The following is an 18,571-nucleotide window of genomic DNA, read 5'->3' on the forward strand; positions in this document are numbered from 1 at the left end:
ACACACTCACACTCACACATTGGCACACTTGCTCACACACAAACTCAACAAATCAAAAATGATACACATCCCTTGCCAAAATTTCTCATGCACAAAGTGGTCACAGGGGACAAGTGGCTATTGAATATTACCCATCAAATTACAAAGGCCGCATTCTAATGAAGGTGACGAGGTCAGACGCCGGGATGGAAATCATAAATTAATACTCCTCTCATGACAAGTCGCTTGCCCTTGGCCCACACCAAATACACCTCTCCTCCCCCTCCCTTCCATTTTCCTCCTCAAGCGTAGTCAAAAAAGACACCCAGAAAGAAATAGTCGATTCATTATTAATACAGGTCAACGTGGCCGTTAAATGTGCCTGATCGTGCTCACACGTGACACTTGTATGTGATGACAGTAACGTCACCTCGATGTGTAGCTACAGCTTTGTTGCTGATATTTTTAAGGACCTCTATTACAATGTCAAATATCTTTCGCAAACTGTTTCCCCTTCCCTTCTATCATTACAATGCTGACATATCTGGAGATGATTAAAAGTGACTATTGAGGCACATACATACATACACTCGCTGTGTGGTAATTGATGTTTGGCTGTGCTCGACACAGATAGAAGCCATGTGTTTAAAAGGATACGACTTTAATTCATTCCATGACCGCGCTTGAGACCTAAAACTAGTGACTGACAAATTATCAGTCGCAATTTCTGTTGTACTTTTGAAGCACATCAACATAGCTTGATGATATTTCCATTCAATGGCCCAATACCAAGAAATACTACATTTAAAACTTTAGTTATTTCCCCATCTTGTATAATTTGTACTATTTTTCCTTTAAAAAAATGAATAAATCAAGCAGCTAAAAGATAAAGATTTAATTCAACTTTACAGGTGTTGCTGGACATTTTGGGGATTTTATGAATATTTGTCTAAGGTTATTTTATATTATTACTGATTTGTATTTGATATATGGTCCATTTTCCACCCAAAGTTCATATCTCAAATATTTGTGTAAGCACTATCAGGATGTGACCACTGCCAGTGATCATTTACTCAATGTGTAACTAATATCTATCAGAATTAATGGCAAAGAATGAGTTCATAAAAAAATAGACTGGCTCCAAAATATTCCAAAATCTAATTTTTCACACCGACCTAAAAGTTGATGTCTGCAGACTCTGCAAAAATAGGTCATGCATGTTTTTAATTACAATTCACAATTTGAATCTAGTAATAGTATATCTATAATTTAACATTCATCATGTTTCGATTTTAACCTTGTAGTACTTCAATTTTAACCTTGTTATATTCAAATTAATATTTCTCTCTGAATATTACATTGTATGACTTCCCGTGGCACACCTGACCATCGCTCACGGCACACCAGTGTCCCGTGGCACAGCTGTTGGGAAACACTGACTTGGAGTAATAATAATAAAAATCCGATCTGAAAAGACAAAGTGTTTACATACACCAGTCTGATTTTCCGACGAGGTGATTCTGTGTTTAAACACATTCTTCTTATGTTTTTCCTAAGCGGTTCCACCATGAAGCGTCAATTGGCTAACAGCGATTCAAGGTCAAATCAGAGTGGTGTCAGTAATTGCATTCATTTGACCTAAAAATGTTTGCAAATGTTTAATTGCATGCTAGCTCTTCAGTCAAAGAAAGGCGTGCCAGACTATGAGTCAGTCCTCACAAAGAAACACTTCATCCTCTGCATGGCTTCATGTCAGCCAGAGGAAACAGGAGATTGTGGTTGCAAACTACTAGTTTATCATTACTTTTGTATCACACATCAAATTTCATCATTTCGAACAAAAAGTCCCCGGATTCAAATAACATTGTTTGTTTTGTTAAGTTGTCATTCAATCCGATTGAATACACTGTTGACGGTGCTAAATATGATCATTTTTACACATTCGGGCCTTTTACAAGTAGAAGCGGAACTAAATCAGGGCGAGAAGACAAGCTTGGATCCAAGACAAAAATGTGTGTTTACTGTATCGAGTTACTGCTGCAGCAGAGCTACTGAGGCAACCGCAAGCCAGTGGCTTTTCATGAAAAGCGCATACATACACAAAGTGAACAGACACACAGGCAACCGGCCGAGAGTGGGCGGAGTGGGCCAGATGACCGTTTGCGTGTGCGGGCCTTCATAATAAGCAGTATCAAATACCATTTGATGTGTGTTTGACGTAAGAAGAATGAAGAAGCTTTCTACAGTTGCTCCCAAATTCTGCTTCAAGGAATAAAACTTGTATATTTTGTCTCCAGAGGAGCTCCTCCTTCCCAATGGCTGATGTTCTCATTACAATGATCCAATCCCAGCAAGGTTGAACAACAACTATCCATCTTCCTTACAAGACAGTGACAGATAGATTCATCTAGTGAGCTCGATACCGATTCTGTGAGAGCATCTGGTAGATAATGAATCACTGATGAAAGATCTCGCCCGAAGACGGGCTAAAGTCATTTTAATATCCATGCATAACCTGCAGCAGAGTAATCTGAGAAGCTGATCTTGTGTCGTCTTGGTCATTTCCTTGCAGGTGTATGGTTATCCTTATCTCAAATTGGAGGAAATAAAAACTTCTGTATCTGTGGCCATTGGAGAGAGATGGAGATATGTAGTTGCTTTAGAGAAATGTGGGAAGGTAGAAAAAGTCGTCGACGTCACAATTCAGGTCTGATTTTTCTCACTCAAGTTAATTATATGGGTGGAAAAGTTATTCCCATTCCAGCAGCCCTTAGGAACAAAGTAAAGCAGAACTTTTACTCATTTAAAGTCAAGGGAAATGGTCATTAGACTGCTTTATCCATCCCAGATTCTTGGGAATGCTGAACAAAAGAGTGAGAGAGAGGCAAACAATGAAAATGTAGAAATTGAAATACAATACGTTTGGATTTAACTCATTCCCAATTCCTTAATGGCAAACACGCACACAATGTCAGACTTGGGAGGGGCTTGCCGAGCGTGCTCTTCCACTTAAGAGTTGACTTTCATCTCTGTGGGCGGGAGATGTCAAACACACAGAGACGGCAAAGCACTGCTCATAATCTGCACTCTCCATGTGCAAGTTGAGCATTTGACTCACTTGTAAATCTCCTACGTCGATTGCTTTTTTTTATTGTTATGGTCTGCAGTTAATCCGATTAATGACTAACTGGATTTCACATCTATCAGAAAAGCTTGTTGCTGACTGAGCAAAGAATTTATGACCAAAAGTAATGTGATTTTGTGTGTCTGCGTTCCTCTTGTCTTTATAATGCAATTGTTAGAACAATGAAAAATATGAGTATTCCCTACAGGAACCTTTAGAGCAAAGTTATATGGTTGTTGAGAGAGAAACTAAAGTTTGAGTTTGATTGATTTAATACGCAGACAGTACATATTAATGAACATATACATATTCATGTTAATGAACATATATATGTATGTAAATGTAGTATATGCAATATGCCAAAGTTGTTTGTAACTGGTATCGATTAACGATTAGCTAGTGTTGTAACAAATTAGACCTCATCCTCAACATGGCCACATTAAAGTTATGCCATCAGATAAATGAATGAACTTGGTTATCATTGAAGGTAAAGCATTAAAACGTGAAGAATTATACAATGCAGAGGTGAGAAACATTCAAAATGACTAGATCCTGCAAGTTCAAGCGCCCATTGATGCACCTGGCGGTCATCCAAATGCTGTTGGAGGCCTGTGACCGCACTGACGTGGTTATGAAGGGCAAAGGGATTCAAGGAGCCTCGTTTCCTCCTAAATTGTTGACCGTAACATTCGTGAATTACGGACAGCAACCTCTGAGTTCTCACCCTGAGACATGCATTTTTCCACAGTCATTAAATGATGGGTCAAACCAGGTATATTCTTTTGCCAAACTTTCCAATCACCTATTTGATTTTTGGATAATATAGAAAGGTATATCTTCAACAATCTAGTATCATACTTTATATCCCCATTAGTAGTGCATTTTACCTACTAAGGTATGTTCAGTGTCTTTTTAAGTCAATTTTCTAATATGGAGACGAACAAAATGTGTTTATTTTGGCTTAAAAAATGAGATTGGAGAATGACAGAATGAATGCTATCGCCAGGAGAGTAATAGGGCAGTTAAGCTTGGTAGAGAAATGTTGACTTGTGTCTAGTTGCGCACTTGAGCGCATTTCAGACCGACTGTTGGCAGGCTACACAAAAACAGAACTTCTGTTTTTGCATCAAGCTGACTCATGCCACCTTGAGCAAATAGGGAGCACAAACCTGAGCCTTGTCTATATGCACACACACACATGTTCTTCCTCCATCTCAATTTAACTTTGATACACATACCTCTATTTCATCAAGGATATGCTGCAAAACTGAAAAGCCTCTGCATGCAAGAAAAAAACTAATACCCAAATGGCTAATGTGTTAAAATGACTCGTGTTGAAGGAAAGGACACATTTAGAGAGGTTGAGAAAAAAATGGCCTTTTAGCACAAGTGAAGGTACCTCTTTAAAAAAAAAAAAACAAAGAATCTGGGATGGGGTTTTGTGCGTGCGTATGAGGGGGCGCCCTGGGAAGTCAAAGGAAGGACACCCTGTCTAAATAAATACTTCCTTCCTGTCCCGTGTTTGAATGAGCGTCACTGACTATTCGCATGTGCGTTTGTAAGCATGGCCCTCAGAGAAAACTGCAGCACGGTGGTCACACTTCAAAAAGAGCTTGTCCAAGTGACCTAAACGCATGACCTACAACTCAGCAAGGGAGTGGCCGGCATGAGTCACACTCTATGCTCCGAGACTATTTGGGTCCTTACACTCTCTTATTGCTATGACAACCTCAAATGTCATTTCCTGTCAGTGTCTTTCCCCCTTGTGTGGTTGCCCACCTGCATTTTGTATAGACCTCAGAGGGAAAGCGCAATCCAACTGCAACAAAACTCTCAAGCCACATGAGCAGAAATCATTTATATCGAGAAAAAAAATGAATACACTGTTTACACTTAAACTACATTTAAAATACATTTATTCATTTCCAAACCACTCACAAGTGTTGCGGGGGGTGCTGGAGCCAATCCCAGCTAACTAGGGGCACCTGGCGGGAGACAACCTGAATCAGCGGCCAGCCAATCATAGGAAATATATATATACTATATTATAGTACACTATTCTCCAGATCGTATGCAGGCCACAGCTATCTGTGAATTCTATCTGTGCCAGGGCAGGTGGGAATGAGGTTGTTTCTCCATGGCCGTATTCCCCGTGTCTCCATGGAACAATTCATTAAACTGATGGGTGTCAGCAGAGATTGCTACGGCCCAAGTCCATGCAGACAAGTGGATGATGTCTTCACACATGCTGCGCTCCGCAGATAATGGCTACCGAGTGGCCGTGGCATCGTACGAGGTGAAGCAGAATAATTGGCGTAACTCGGACGGCCTTGTCTCTTCATCTCCTTCTGATTCTTGGGCGGCACTCTCGAGTCACTGTAGCGTGTAGCTCATTTCACACTGCACCCCCCATCCCAGACCTGCTAGCTGCCAGATTGAGTTGAAAAGAACAGGATCCAATATTTTTTCCAGATGTGATGAGGACTAGAAAGATGGGATGACTTTGTCTATGCTATTTAGAATGATGTCACTTCAGTTTTAGTTTAAACCTTAAAAATGGGAAGCCAGGGCATAAGGAAGACGGGCATAATTAGGAGGACCCATTCATTAACCAATCCTCATGCAGCAGTGGGATGTCATCATTTCAATCTTTGGGACACTGTTCACAAACTGAAGTAGTGCTTCCCTAGATGAAGTACTGTACTTATTGCATGTTTTTCTTTCCCTGGAGGCCGGGTCAAATTATGAAAGTACAATATAGGAATAAGAAGCACACTTTATAAAGCAGAACTATAAACAGCCTATTTACAAGGAAATATCAAACTGAGCAAAGCCTTTTAGAAGTACCGATGTGACAGCAATCATCATCATGTTGCTTTTTATTCATCCACATCTAATCCTGCTTCTATAATTTTACACTAACCCTAACCCTCTATTACCAGATTCATCCAGATCTTCAATATATTTTTTATTGCTAAATGTCAAACATCTTACCAGCATGCACAGTAGATGATCCAAAAACGAGACAACAAGCCCTACATTCATTATATATACACACTGTTAAGGCAGTGCAATTTGGTTAAACGGGGTGTGATGTGTGACTTTCTATCAGGAGGTCATCAATTTAGCAAAAATACATGTGAATGAGGAGGCCCCTATTTGTGGATGAAGCCATCACCTATGGCAAAACATATGTTTTACATATTATATTACTCAGTGAAAACAGCGAAGCATGATAGTGCAAATATCATGATATGGGAAAACTTCACATACTATGGTGTTGGGCATATTTATCACATACCAGGGATTGGTTTGTGAAGTATGTCAAAATACTTGAAGAGGCCATCATGTCATGTTGCCTTATATTGAAGAGGACAACCCTTGAAAATGTGTGTTTCAATAAGGACTGTGACCCCAAACACACAAGTAAATATGCAAATGAATTGGTTTTATTAATTCAAAGACAACAAAATAGTTATTACAAAATGATTGAGTTTGTAAAATCAACCCATTTTTTCTTTAAAAATATATATCCCTTTCATCAAACTGCCCCATAGCACTCCCTTAAGAGTGTGTTTATAACGAATGCTGGGTCTTGTTGGTTTTCTAAGAATCGACTGCCCCTACTGGTGCACTTGTTTGACATATTGCATTGAAAAAATATACTGAAAAGGTGGATTAATGTGTTTCGTCACATTGGCCTGCTATTATTTTGAACACTACTTTAGATCATTGCTTCATCAAAACAGTCACTCTTTCAGCTACGTTGGCTGCCTTCCACACCGTACGCCGTTCTCATGTTTCATATTTTTCTTCACTTAACCTTTACTCACTCAGTCAAAACAATTGAGAACAGATTCTTATTTTGGAATGCCTTGTAGGCCTTTTAACACTATAGTCTGCAGCTCTCTACTGCGTGACACACAAGTGAGTATGACTTTGAGTGAAGAAGTTGTGGGTGAATGGAAGCAGTGTTTAAACCGAGGCAATAATGTTTTTTACAGATTTTATTCATAATTGCGACTATTTGGGAACTGGGTTTCACTGGGAGTGAAGCAGGATTGGTGTATTGGTAAATATCATACACAGCTAATGTATGGTACTGTTTTTTGCATTGGAAAGCATAGAGTATTATATTTGTAGGCCTAGAGATTGGCTACAGTGTTGGTCAATCACCTTCTGTGGTACACCAAGAACTGAAAATGATTTCATTAAAACACATGAATAAATGATAACACCTAAAAATGCTGACTCCACTGTAAAAATTCAAAGACCAGCAAAAAGTAAGACTGATTCCTGCTGGATAGATGGAATGCATTTACTGCAAAATCCACCTAAATGATGACCTTTGCTTTCCTTTTTTTAAACATAGATTTTTGTGAAATCAACACATTAGTGAAAGCTCCAGGTTCTTTTTGCTGCAAAGTACCATAGATAATAATGACCCTCAACTTGTCATTGTTCTTAAGTTTCTACAGAGGTGCCATGTCAGCTTCTTCATGCATGAGGCCATTATGCAGGCCTGAGAGGCTCATAGCTCAATTACACAGCTTCGATACTCTCGTTCTAACCACAGATTGATTGGTAGGAAGGATATATATAAAAGTGTTGAGAAACACACACGCATGCACTTTGCCTTTCTACATCAAGCCTTCAGTTCAGGCTGTCTGCTTTTTTTTTGGTCGTGGTGTGCGAGTATTTCTGTGTGTGTTCCCTCTGTTAGCCCATGCAGTGGACAGTGCTGACCCGCTAAAGAGGAGAGAAGAAGAAAGAGAGAGTGGGTAAGCCAATTAAAAGAAAGATCACTTGTGTGTCTGCTGGAGTGTCTCTGAGAGACTCTCACGGTTAACCTTTCCAGCTGGTGGAGTGAGCAAACGAGTGAGAGGATGGAGAGGAAAGGCGGCTGGGGAGATCAGGCGTTTCGACTTTAATGGTCCCTCCGTGTTGGAGTGAGGCGGCTTAATTTGCCTCCCTTCTTGTGGTGCTGCAAGAGGGTTTTGCTTCTGTCAGACCAGCGTTTTGCAAAAACCTACGCATGAATAATAGAGGCCACATCATGAACGGTGTGTGTTTTTGTCCACACAGAGTAGTTGTGGGTGTGTGTTTGTGTGTGTGTTTTGGCTTGAAATTTGTAGATGTTTAGGGAGAAAGGGGCTTTCTCTAGCAGTTGGCTAATTTCAGTTTAAGCTTTACCTACACCGAAGGTGTCAAAAAAATGGGTTGGTACATGGGTCGCATTTACGTCACCTCGCTTTCATGTGGGTAAGGCCATTTTAGATATAATATTTAGATATAACAAAAAGAAAATCACCTTAAAAAACTGGGTCAAAAGTCCTACATTTTCTGTTTTTTATCGATCTAAAACTGTTGATTTGAGCTTTTTTCTTAGCAAGGGAAAACGTCTTTTAATCATTTGGTTTTCAAAAAGGAAACAAAATATATGTTTTAATTACTATGTTCAATATTGAAGTGGAAAAAAGAAAATCGGAATGCTTTTTTTTAACTAAAACACAAAAAGAACAAAAAGTGGATTGAAAAAAATGCAATTATTGATTTAAAAATGGGAAAATCACGATATATAATATACATTTCTGATCTTCATTTGGATTTGAACCTAAAGCAGAGGGTCGGCACTCATGATTTACGGTCTCGAGCCACACAAAACGATGTGGCGGGCCATATTTGGCCCTTGGGCCGCCATTTTGACACCAGAAGTTTAGTTGCTAATTTGGATGTCTTTGCCGCGGGCAGCATGGGATAGATTCACACTCAGTGTCGGTGTGATTGCAAGTGTCGCCAGTTGACAGTGTAGTCCGCCTTCGCCCAAGGTTGGCTGAGATAGGCTCCAGCACCCCGTGACCCTGACAAGGAGTGTGTGGAAAATAAATGAAGAATGTTAGATGGCAAAGCGCTGACATTTCAGGTTGAATTCGAATGGGAACCCGAGCTGAGGTGCTTGTGAATCTTTGTGTGTGTTACGTGCCGTGCATCAGAGCAGGCTAAGACAACACAAATTGGGCTAAATTAATGGCTATGTGTGTGCATGTGATTGCGGGGGCAGGGTGGCGAGTGACAGTGTGTGGCGGCATAAATTGGGGTGAGATTAATGCGATGCAGATCTGCCTCTGTGCTCTGACCCTCATCAGGGCAGAGATGAGCTTTGTGTCTCAATTAACCTTGGCAGAACATGAATGCATACAAACACACACACTCACAGCACACTGAGATGCTGCATTGACCATCGTACACTACTGATGTAAAGTGCATGAAAAAGATCCTGACCGGGGGTCAGAAAAAACTTTATGAAGAAAAAAAACAACCAAAAAAAAAGTGGACTTACCCTTATAACTCTTTTTCCATTGTATTAGTCTGCATCCTTTCTCATCCTTTCACGTTCCTGTTTCTCCATTGTAAACCTGTCATCCAAAAGGAATATGTTGCCATGTCATACAACCTTAATTTCCACAATAATACATCACACACTTAGTGTATTTTATTCTTGTGTAATCTTTCCAAACATGTGCTGATATGCTAGACTAGGGGTAGCGAGGAAAAAGTCTATATGAGTAGTATTGTTTGATCTTGGACACCAAAAAACATTAGTAAAAATATTTTACTTTTAGTCTCAGTGGTTTACTCGTGAGCTACAGGAACTAGTACTTCTCTAAAAGTAAAACATTTTGAATGTAAAATAAAATAAAAAAAAAAATAATTTCAACCTCAAAAGTAGCATCACTGAACTAATTAAACATCATCATCACCCGTTTAATAATTAAAGTTATCTTCCATCCAATGCATACACAAACCCTATTTAACATTTCAACCAGAAATGTGTCATTCAAATCCTCATTCCACATTTTCAGACTGTATTGTCAAACATGTACAATGTATTTGAAACTAAATGAATGACTTCCCTTTAAGTCTTTAAGAGACTAGTTTTCTATCATTTCCCTGAGGCAGACAAGTGACATAAATGGTCATGAGGGTGTGAATACATGTTTGCATTCATCTCTGAGTTGATGCGTGGCTGGCCTACTGACTGGACCAGCTGTTTGGCTCATTAACATGTGTCTCATCAAGGTGATTAAATAATCACAATTAATTAATTAAACAGGGGGGCTTTCTTAGCCTTTTATGATCTGTAGCACACAGCTTGTCAGTGTGGGTGGGGACATGTGGTGGGGATGTGGCAGAACAGACTACTGACACACATGAGAGACTTTGAATCAGACGGGCCACGTGTGCAAATTTTATCCATCATTCCCCTCTTTGGTCTTAAATCATCATCATGACTTACCAGTTTAAACAAAGGAGCACTTGCACTATAAAAGAATCATCACTCCAAAACCCCAAAGGTGGGCCTTGGTATTTATATGTTTCATTATCTTAGAGGGCAGATGGAATTAAAAGTGCAGCTAAAGGAAAACTTGGGGCTGTGTTTGAAGCAGCTAAAGTAAGGGCTTCACTTTGTGAGAACATTGCCCTACTTAATAAAGTTAAAGAGATGAGGCATACAGCAGCCACATTCCTCACATAGTTGTAATTAAGGTAGGGTTCAATAAAGACTCACCCAAATATTGCTTTATGTCAGCTAAGTATTCCACAAAAGGCCAGAGGAGCTGTAAGATTTCATTCACAACAAACAAGAATGACCAATCTGGTGTTTTGCATTTGGAATTAGTTGATTGCAGTCAGGCTTGCTCATTTTAGCAGACATTTGATTGGTCAAACTTTCTGGATAAGCTGGAACTAAAACCAGGACTCAGAACAGATTTCATGGACTGGTTTGGAGGATGCTGCCAATAACATTTAACTCACTCACATGTCTACACTTCAGTAGAAATCTGGTAAAACAGACTGATGTTTTACCTTGCTTCAATGCTGGCTCCAGTTAAAAGTAGGCACCAATTTGAAACTTCCTAATGCCCAAAACCTTTTATCGCCCTCTAACACATTTTCCCACACGTCTCTGTGAAATGTCAAGTGATTTTTTTCCAAATGTCCCCATTCCTCACATTGCAAGGTATTTCACAACCACTTTATTAACACCTTTTTCTTTTGCTTACCTTGTGAAAAACATTTCATTGTTTGGTAACAGAATACATACATCAAAACTGGAAACAATGTTGAAATGATTCCATGTCCATCTCGTATTTTTATATCATAACAAACCAAGGATTTGAAGATGGGTGTGTAGACTTTTTATGTGCATTTTAAATCTCTCACGCACGTGCACACACACAAATGAATACAATGGCTCATACTGAAAAGCAGGCTTCCACAGCCCTCATTTTAAACACTCCTTTAGCCATAATCATTTTCATATAATTCACTTTCATACAATTCCTTCTCCTAATCATTATCAGGCCCACTAACGTCTTAATGACTTCATAAATTTAAGCTATAAAAAGTAATGGAGAAAGACAAATGAGATAATTAGGAATAAATCTTAGTGGAAAGCCATTTATCAAAACATGGAGAGGCCCGGAATATTCCCCACCATTAGGCGCTGCTGTAATTAACACGGGCTCTCAGTTATGAAGGAAACCTGGTAGCAGAGATATTAAGATCCAAAAGCCTCACTGTTATTAAATTGACCGATGAATCTGCGACGTATAATATGATGTGGATTATTAGGATCCTTTTTAATTAAAAAGAGCGTTAAGACTTTTTTATAACTATATATATATATATATATTTAAATTTTTAACACTCTAATGGTGGCTTGAACTCATCTCTCTGTGGATATGGACCAATGAGACGGAGCAAGTCCAAGAAAAAAAGGGATAAGGTGGGTGAACGAAAGTGAGTGACAATTATATTTCTTTTTTGCAGAAGACTATTGTAAGTACATGAGAGGCAATAGTATTCTAATTCAGCCATCAAATGCATACACCGAGCAGACATTATTAATTCTTATGATCTTTTAAAGTGTAAAATGTGATATAATGCGCTGTTCTGATTTGTAATGAGTGACATTCTGCATTTTCTATTCCATTATTAAAAAAAAATACTCAACTTCCTGACACACGCTTAAAAGGTTGTCATCCAAAAGTCTGAAATTTCCCATTTTATTTATTGACCTTTACTATCGTTCTGGTTCAGCAACAATGGATGCCTTTAAGTATCATCAGATCTCTATTGGTGTTCATTTTCATCTATTTAAACTGTGATTTACTTGAGAATCATCATAAGAATATTCCTGAAAGGATAAAACACGTTCAAAGTGACTGGTACTCTCAAAATGAAATATATGAGTATTTGGGGTTACGTTTATGACATTTTTTTGTGTGAGTGGTAACATTCCTGAAGGATGTTCTGCCTTAAGTTGAAGCCTTGCAACCACTTGGGCAAAGAAGAAGAAATGGTATGGATAATGTATGTAAAATGCTATATGAGGAAAAAGTAAATGCAAATTATCTTCATTGAAATGACATTCCAACCTCCAATCGCTGACCAATTAATGACCTTCGGGGGCATCTTGTGACACATCAGTTGCACTCACTAATTTATACTTGACAGCTCCCCTGGTGCGTGCCTTATGTATGTGTGTGTAGACGTGTGGAAGGTCCCCCTGCAACAGTTGAGCTCATTACCATGGAAACCCCTTTTTTTCAGATGTGTGGGTGAATGGCCCCATCATAACATGCTGGTGGTGTGTTCTTGATTCCATAATGTCGACATTTTTTTATTTTGTTTATTGTAATCCACTATCCCGTAGCCATCCTCAAGTGCACTTTTGACTACACAAGCTTTCAGAACTCATCTGCCACTCTCAATGCATTTTTGGGAGTACATTATTCTCTCCCAAAATGCTTAATAAAACTCAATCACCACCACCAGCTCTTGTTCGAGGATTAATTGAAAAAGAGTAAAACATCCTGTGAGGTACCAATATAGGACTAAGGCCAGAGAGACACAAGCACAGTTGACATACACAGCTGTTTAGTGTGACCCTATACTGCCCCCTGTTGATGAATTAGCAAGATTTCTCTCCTCTGTTATACGAACAAACATACTGGAGAAACGCTGACCTTAAATATACTTTCAAATGAATCCTTTTCTAATTGCACAAATCTGCAATTATACATTTAATATGCAATAATATGTTTGGAATACAAACAATATTGTGATGAAGCTGCACTGAAGAAGGTCTAAGTGAACAACGATGCTGGATTTGTTGTGTTTTGGTGCTGATGTAAAGGCCAGTGACGATACAAGGCTGAATTTCATGGCGATTTGATCTCTGTCCTTCATGGTGGAAATTTAGGAATGAACAAGTACTTATATTATTACATTTGTCGTATTATCATGACATCAATACAAATGCACAATTACGATAAAACCTGTTATAAATTAAACCGTACAGGTAGTTGCCAAATGTGCCCAGATGAATGAATGAATACATAACACAAATATCCAATATAATACAAAATAAGTATTCATAATATTCAATGAATTCTGTCATTTGTAAAAAGCCTATTTGTATTTTCCACAATTTCAGAACTTCAATTCCAACCATTCATAGGATTTTCATAACTAATTCCCCCTTCATAATTATTATTGATGAACAATTATAGCATCTTTATTCTAATATACTAGATTGGTCCAGGCTGATTAAAAATACACACATAAAAATGTGCCTGGCCCAACGGATTTAATATGGAGTTTTCAGGAGTCCATTGACCTTGCTAGCTTCCTTTACAGATTAACATTTCTGACACCAAAAAAAGAAGCTCAGATGGGAATATAAATGTATAGCAAGGATGAGAAAGCGAACTAAAACCTGGAAAGGCAGGGGGTCTCGCTCCTCTCCCATGGTGCTCCCTGTGGCGAAAAGGACATTGGAGATAGGAGTTTGGTACACTCTATTATTCTAATCCGTGGTTGTGTCTCAGTGACCTTTGCAGGGATGATTGTTTCTCATTTAGAAGTGTAAGGTGTGATCTTCCCACCCATTTGATCCCGCTCACCTGACCTTTGTAAATTGCCTGTTAAGCATATCGTGGCTTGACCCTCATGTCTCACACATTGCCTATTAATACACAGTGGCCTCAGAAGTATTTAGACACGTTGAAACACACTTGTACAACTTTCAGATGTTTGCCAGTGTAATTGAAAAAAAAATCAAGGTGAAGACATTTATTTTCAATCAACATATATATATGGGACTTTGTTTGTTTTAGCTGAGATGTGAATGACTAATGTTGGGATCACTTTAAATATTTTAAGATACATTGTCGACATGAGTGAAATCTGTAAAAATCTCAGTAACGCTTTTTTTTTGGGTTGAATCTCACTGAATGGAAGAGTGCTCACTGAAGTGTAAGCAGCATATAATTTGGTTACAGACTGTTGCACACACACTTTTGCCTTCATAAAGAAAAATGGAGGAGAAAGGAAAGGCAAAAAAATGATATGTAATTGTCCATTGTGCAGAGCACCTTTGTAGGCATTTTTTTTTAATGAAGGCCAGAGCTGAATGCAGCGAGGTGATTTTTCCATCAGGTAGATGAGAAGAGAATTAAACACCCTCAGCTTGGTGTCTGCAGCACCATTACACAAAGAAGGTCTAAATTCATTTGGCCTGGCCACCATTCTAATTAACAAGTCAATGCCACATAGGGTGGTGGGAGCGAGAGCATACTGTGGATTCATTTTAGTGGAGAAATGTCAAAAAGATTGGTCAATTTCATCTTTAATCACAGAGCGTGGAAATGCTATGCTGGTTCAATTTCCAGATCTCCCTTTCCTCTTTTTTCAGACTTGCACTCTTTGTGCCGCGATTCTCTTTCCCAGACGTCCTCCAGGCCCGTGTCGCTCGCTGCCGTGTCCCGTGGATCTCTAAAGCTGTGGGCTTACCAGGGACATTTCCCCGGATTAAAAAGATGATTTCATTAGCCTCCTCTGGTGTCAAGTTTCATTCCAGGGATTAAATTCTGCAGATTAGAAGGCAAGGGTATTCTCTCGCATCTCATTAATATCTAATAAGCGGAGAAGATGTAGTTTGGAAAGCCTGTCTTTGTGATTACTAAGCAAATGTATGCTTTGTCGTTTAAGAGCATCAATTGGGTTGAGAACAGCGTGTCTGTCCATGGTTGGGTTTACCTCACTAACCAAGAGGCACGCAGACCTAGAAAGGAAACCACTTTCCAAAGTACTTTCACCAACTTTTTTTCAAAATCTCCCTCAAATCACTGATTGTCAATAAAGGGCAGAGCATTTTTTTTAACTTTAAAGTGTCAGAATATGACAAGTTCCAACTGGAAATGCTTGCCATGTGCCATCACCCTTGGACCAGGTAGGTACATAACATTTGAATTGTAGTCCTATGACCCAAATATGATGCCCACATACTGGATGTGGATTCTATCTTGATGGTTGTAGTTTTTATTTTTTTTTATTTTTAAATGAAATATAAACACTTGCACTTCAAGCGAGTCAATTTCATATTGATTGCCCTAATATAAACCCATTAGAATTTTTAAAAATGCCATGTCCCATATGGTAATTTAAAAAAAAAATCAACCCAATAAGATCTAGGTGTGTGTAAAACATTCCTAGAATGGTGCTCAACTTAAATCTCCAAGGAACAGAAGTATAGTGTCTGCCTCCATCTCCCCATGTGAAGACAACGCGCCACGTCAGGCCAGACACAACCAGAGCCATCCTGTACCCAGGCCAGTCACCAAAGTGGAGCGCTCCAAGCGTTTGTGAGCCCCCTGTCAGTCAGCATGTCCTTCAGCTGCCTCCCTGCCTGATGCAGTGTGGACAATGGAGAACAAGGTAGGCGCATGGGGAGGCCGCCAACTTAATGAGACAATTTTTCAGATAATAAGATTGGTAGATATGCTAATATTTCTACCTTAAGGAGATAATTATGCTGTAGAAGATAGAATATTTTATTTTAAAGCGACAGTGCACTGGTCCCAAACCAATGTGGATTTTTTTTCTTCTTCTTATGAATCATATGATTGGGGGGTGATGCTCATTTTTGGAGCTGTGGGACAGTGGCAAAACAATGCTAGCAGAGCCTGAATGCTTTCAGTGTGTTTTTGGAGTTGAGGCTTTGATCATGCTGAGAACTTGACACAAGCAGGAGAGGCAGGGGACTTTCAGCCTTCATAAATATTTATCTCATTACTGCAGGCTAAAAATCACACAAGAAAGGATGAGGAGATATCAATTGATCTTTATTGTTAATTGACCCTAAAGTATATTCATCATAGAGTGATTAAAAAAAAAACGGAACAACAAAAACATTGTTTCCACTCTCTTGTGTTTTGCAAACTTTGTCTTTTCTCCCCTCAGGCACATGTAATGTAAGAGTTCATCATAATTTTTTGTTTAGGTGTTTAACTTTCTTCTCGACAACCTTGCAGTTCCCCTCAACATGCATTTCCATCTTAATGCCTGTAACTTTAGGATAATTTATAGACGTGACGTTGAAGAATAAGTTTGGTGATTATGGCCTCTGCTCGAAAGCCGGGGACCAACTGGGAGGGGGGCAGTGGGTAGTTTTGTTTCAAGGGATCTCAAGAGGAAGATTGCTGCAAGTCTCTATTGCTTTCTTCATTGATTGCTCTGTTCCACTCTCTCGCTCATTTTCTGACTCTCTCTCTCACCCACTTTCTCTCTCTCTCTCTCTCTCTGCCCTGCATTTTACCACTTTAATTAGGCCAGAGCAAGCTCAATCATGTAATTAAGAGCTCAGCTGGACCAGAAAACAAGTCAGCCATTAACGACGACCAACCCAGATTACCCTAGAGCAGCTGCTAAGCGCACATTCACACAGACGCACAAATCAGGATTTTGAACTGATTTTAAGACATAGATAAAAAAAACTATCTTTAGGACAGATTTCAATGTAACAAGAAACCATTCTGTATTTTCATATTTTAAAAAGTCAAAAAGAGTGTCAGAGTGATCCCACACTTAATAATCGATTTATCAAGATATCTGCATTATAGAAATTGTACATATACTGTATACAGGATCAGCTAATTTGATAGTGTTTAGAAATAAGCCTCATAAAACCAACAAAACTTGGAGTTGAAGCCATATATCAGCCGCCTCTTCAGTCGCCTGACTTTGTAGCGGGCAGGCGTGAGCTTGATTCTCGCTAGTGGCAGTATGATTGGGAGTGCGAATGGTTATTCGTCTGTCTGTGTGCCCTACTGGCGACCAGTCTTGGGTGTAGTCTGCCTTCCACCTGAAGACACGTGGGTTGGCTCCAGCAACCCCTGCAACCCTTTCGAGGATGGGCCGAATAGAAGATGAAGTTGAAGCCATATATCTCAACTGAGTGACTAAAGAATAACAAATATAGTATCGTGATTTTAACATATACATACTAATATGCTAAGCAAAGCACTTGCATGCTTTTTGTTTATTTTTAAAAAAATCTCAGAAACTTGCATATTTAAATCGGAGGTTTTGTGACCACAGAGGTTTGATGAGCCTTTAAAAAAGGCTTTCCTTTTTGCATGAATACATAGCAATTCAATTGTTTTGGGTATAAAAAGGTTGATGAACAGTGCATTCATTTTCTGAGGTTACACAGCATGAAGATTCTTTCACCCCATCGTGCACAATAATAATAACTGTCTCCACTTTATCAGAGTCAACACCTGGTGAGTGGCACCATCTGCCTAACATCTCCTCTTCAAACTAGTTGATTGAGTTAGGCCTCTATTCAGAGCCTCTCATGTAAGCTATCATGTTGCACTCGCCTGCGAACAACTATTTCATATTCACAGAAAGCCTGTGTGGGGGAGTTGTCAATTGCACTCTGGCAGCACGCCACATTACAATGCAAACAAGGTTAGTTTTCAAACGGCTGATTTAAATACGTTCAACAAGGAAACATATCAGGAGGTGCTGCTTGAATGGACTTCGTATTGCTTCCGGGAGGTGAAGGCACGGGAGATGTGTGGAGATGGAGACGGGTGGACGCGATACCGCGGGGCCGATAGTGGCGGAGGAATGGCAGTTCATTTGAATATGGCACCCCGAGCCACAATGATTATTATCGTCACCAAATCAGGCAGATAAATGAGAAGAGGGGCTCCAAAAATAGCGCTGAGAGCCTTTTGTGCATAGCAGGTAGGCCCAATGGGGAGAAGCAGGAGGAGGGGTGGGAGTGGAGGTTGTGGGCTAGCTCATTATCCAGGGCTGGGCAAAGGGAACAGAGGGATCGAAAAAGAAATTGCATTAATGTGACCATGGACACTCTTGTCATAAGCGCACGCGGGCACCCACACACATGCACGGATTCTATATGTCCCCTATATGGCCTGTTTAATTTGACTAGAAGCAGGAGGTAATTTAGTCGCTCTGCTGTCACTTGCAATGAGGCCACAGATAGAGGTGGGACCGGTGAGAAGAGATAGAAACTACAGCCCGATCTCGCCATTCTTGCCCTGCACACCATCTTATGACACTTCTCCGTATCCAATTTGGCCAAGA

The 18,571-nt window shown here is 39.5% G+C and overlaps 1 long non-coding RNA gene across 2 annotated transcripts; it reads right to left on the reverse strand.

Annotated features, from left to right (window-relative positions):
• Positions 1–7,097: 7,097 nt before the first annotated feature.
• On the reverse strand, positions 7,098–10,776 carry LOC144203554 (uncharacterized). Of its 2 annotated transcripts, none has more exons than XR_013327710.1 (4): positions 10,674–10,776; positions 9,444–9,519; positions 7,954–8,087; positions 7,098–7,852 (listed from the first exon to the last, which is right to left on the reverse strand). It is a non-coding gene; the product is annotated as an uncharacterized LOC144203554 (long non-coding RNA). The 2 variants fall into 2 exon arrangements; XR_013327711.1 differs by having other exon boundaries at positions 7,954–8,132.
• Positions 10,777–18,571: the final 7,795 nt, after the last annotated feature.

Source organism: Stigmatopora nigra, chromosome 10 (genome assembly GCF_051989575.1).
Source record: "Stigmatopora nigra isolate UIUO_SnigA chromosome 10, RoL_Snig_1.1, whole genome shotgun sequence".
NCBI classification, from domain to species: Eukaryota; Metazoa; Chordata; class Actinopteri; order Syngnathiformes; family Syngnathidae; genus Stigmatopora; species Stigmatopora nigra.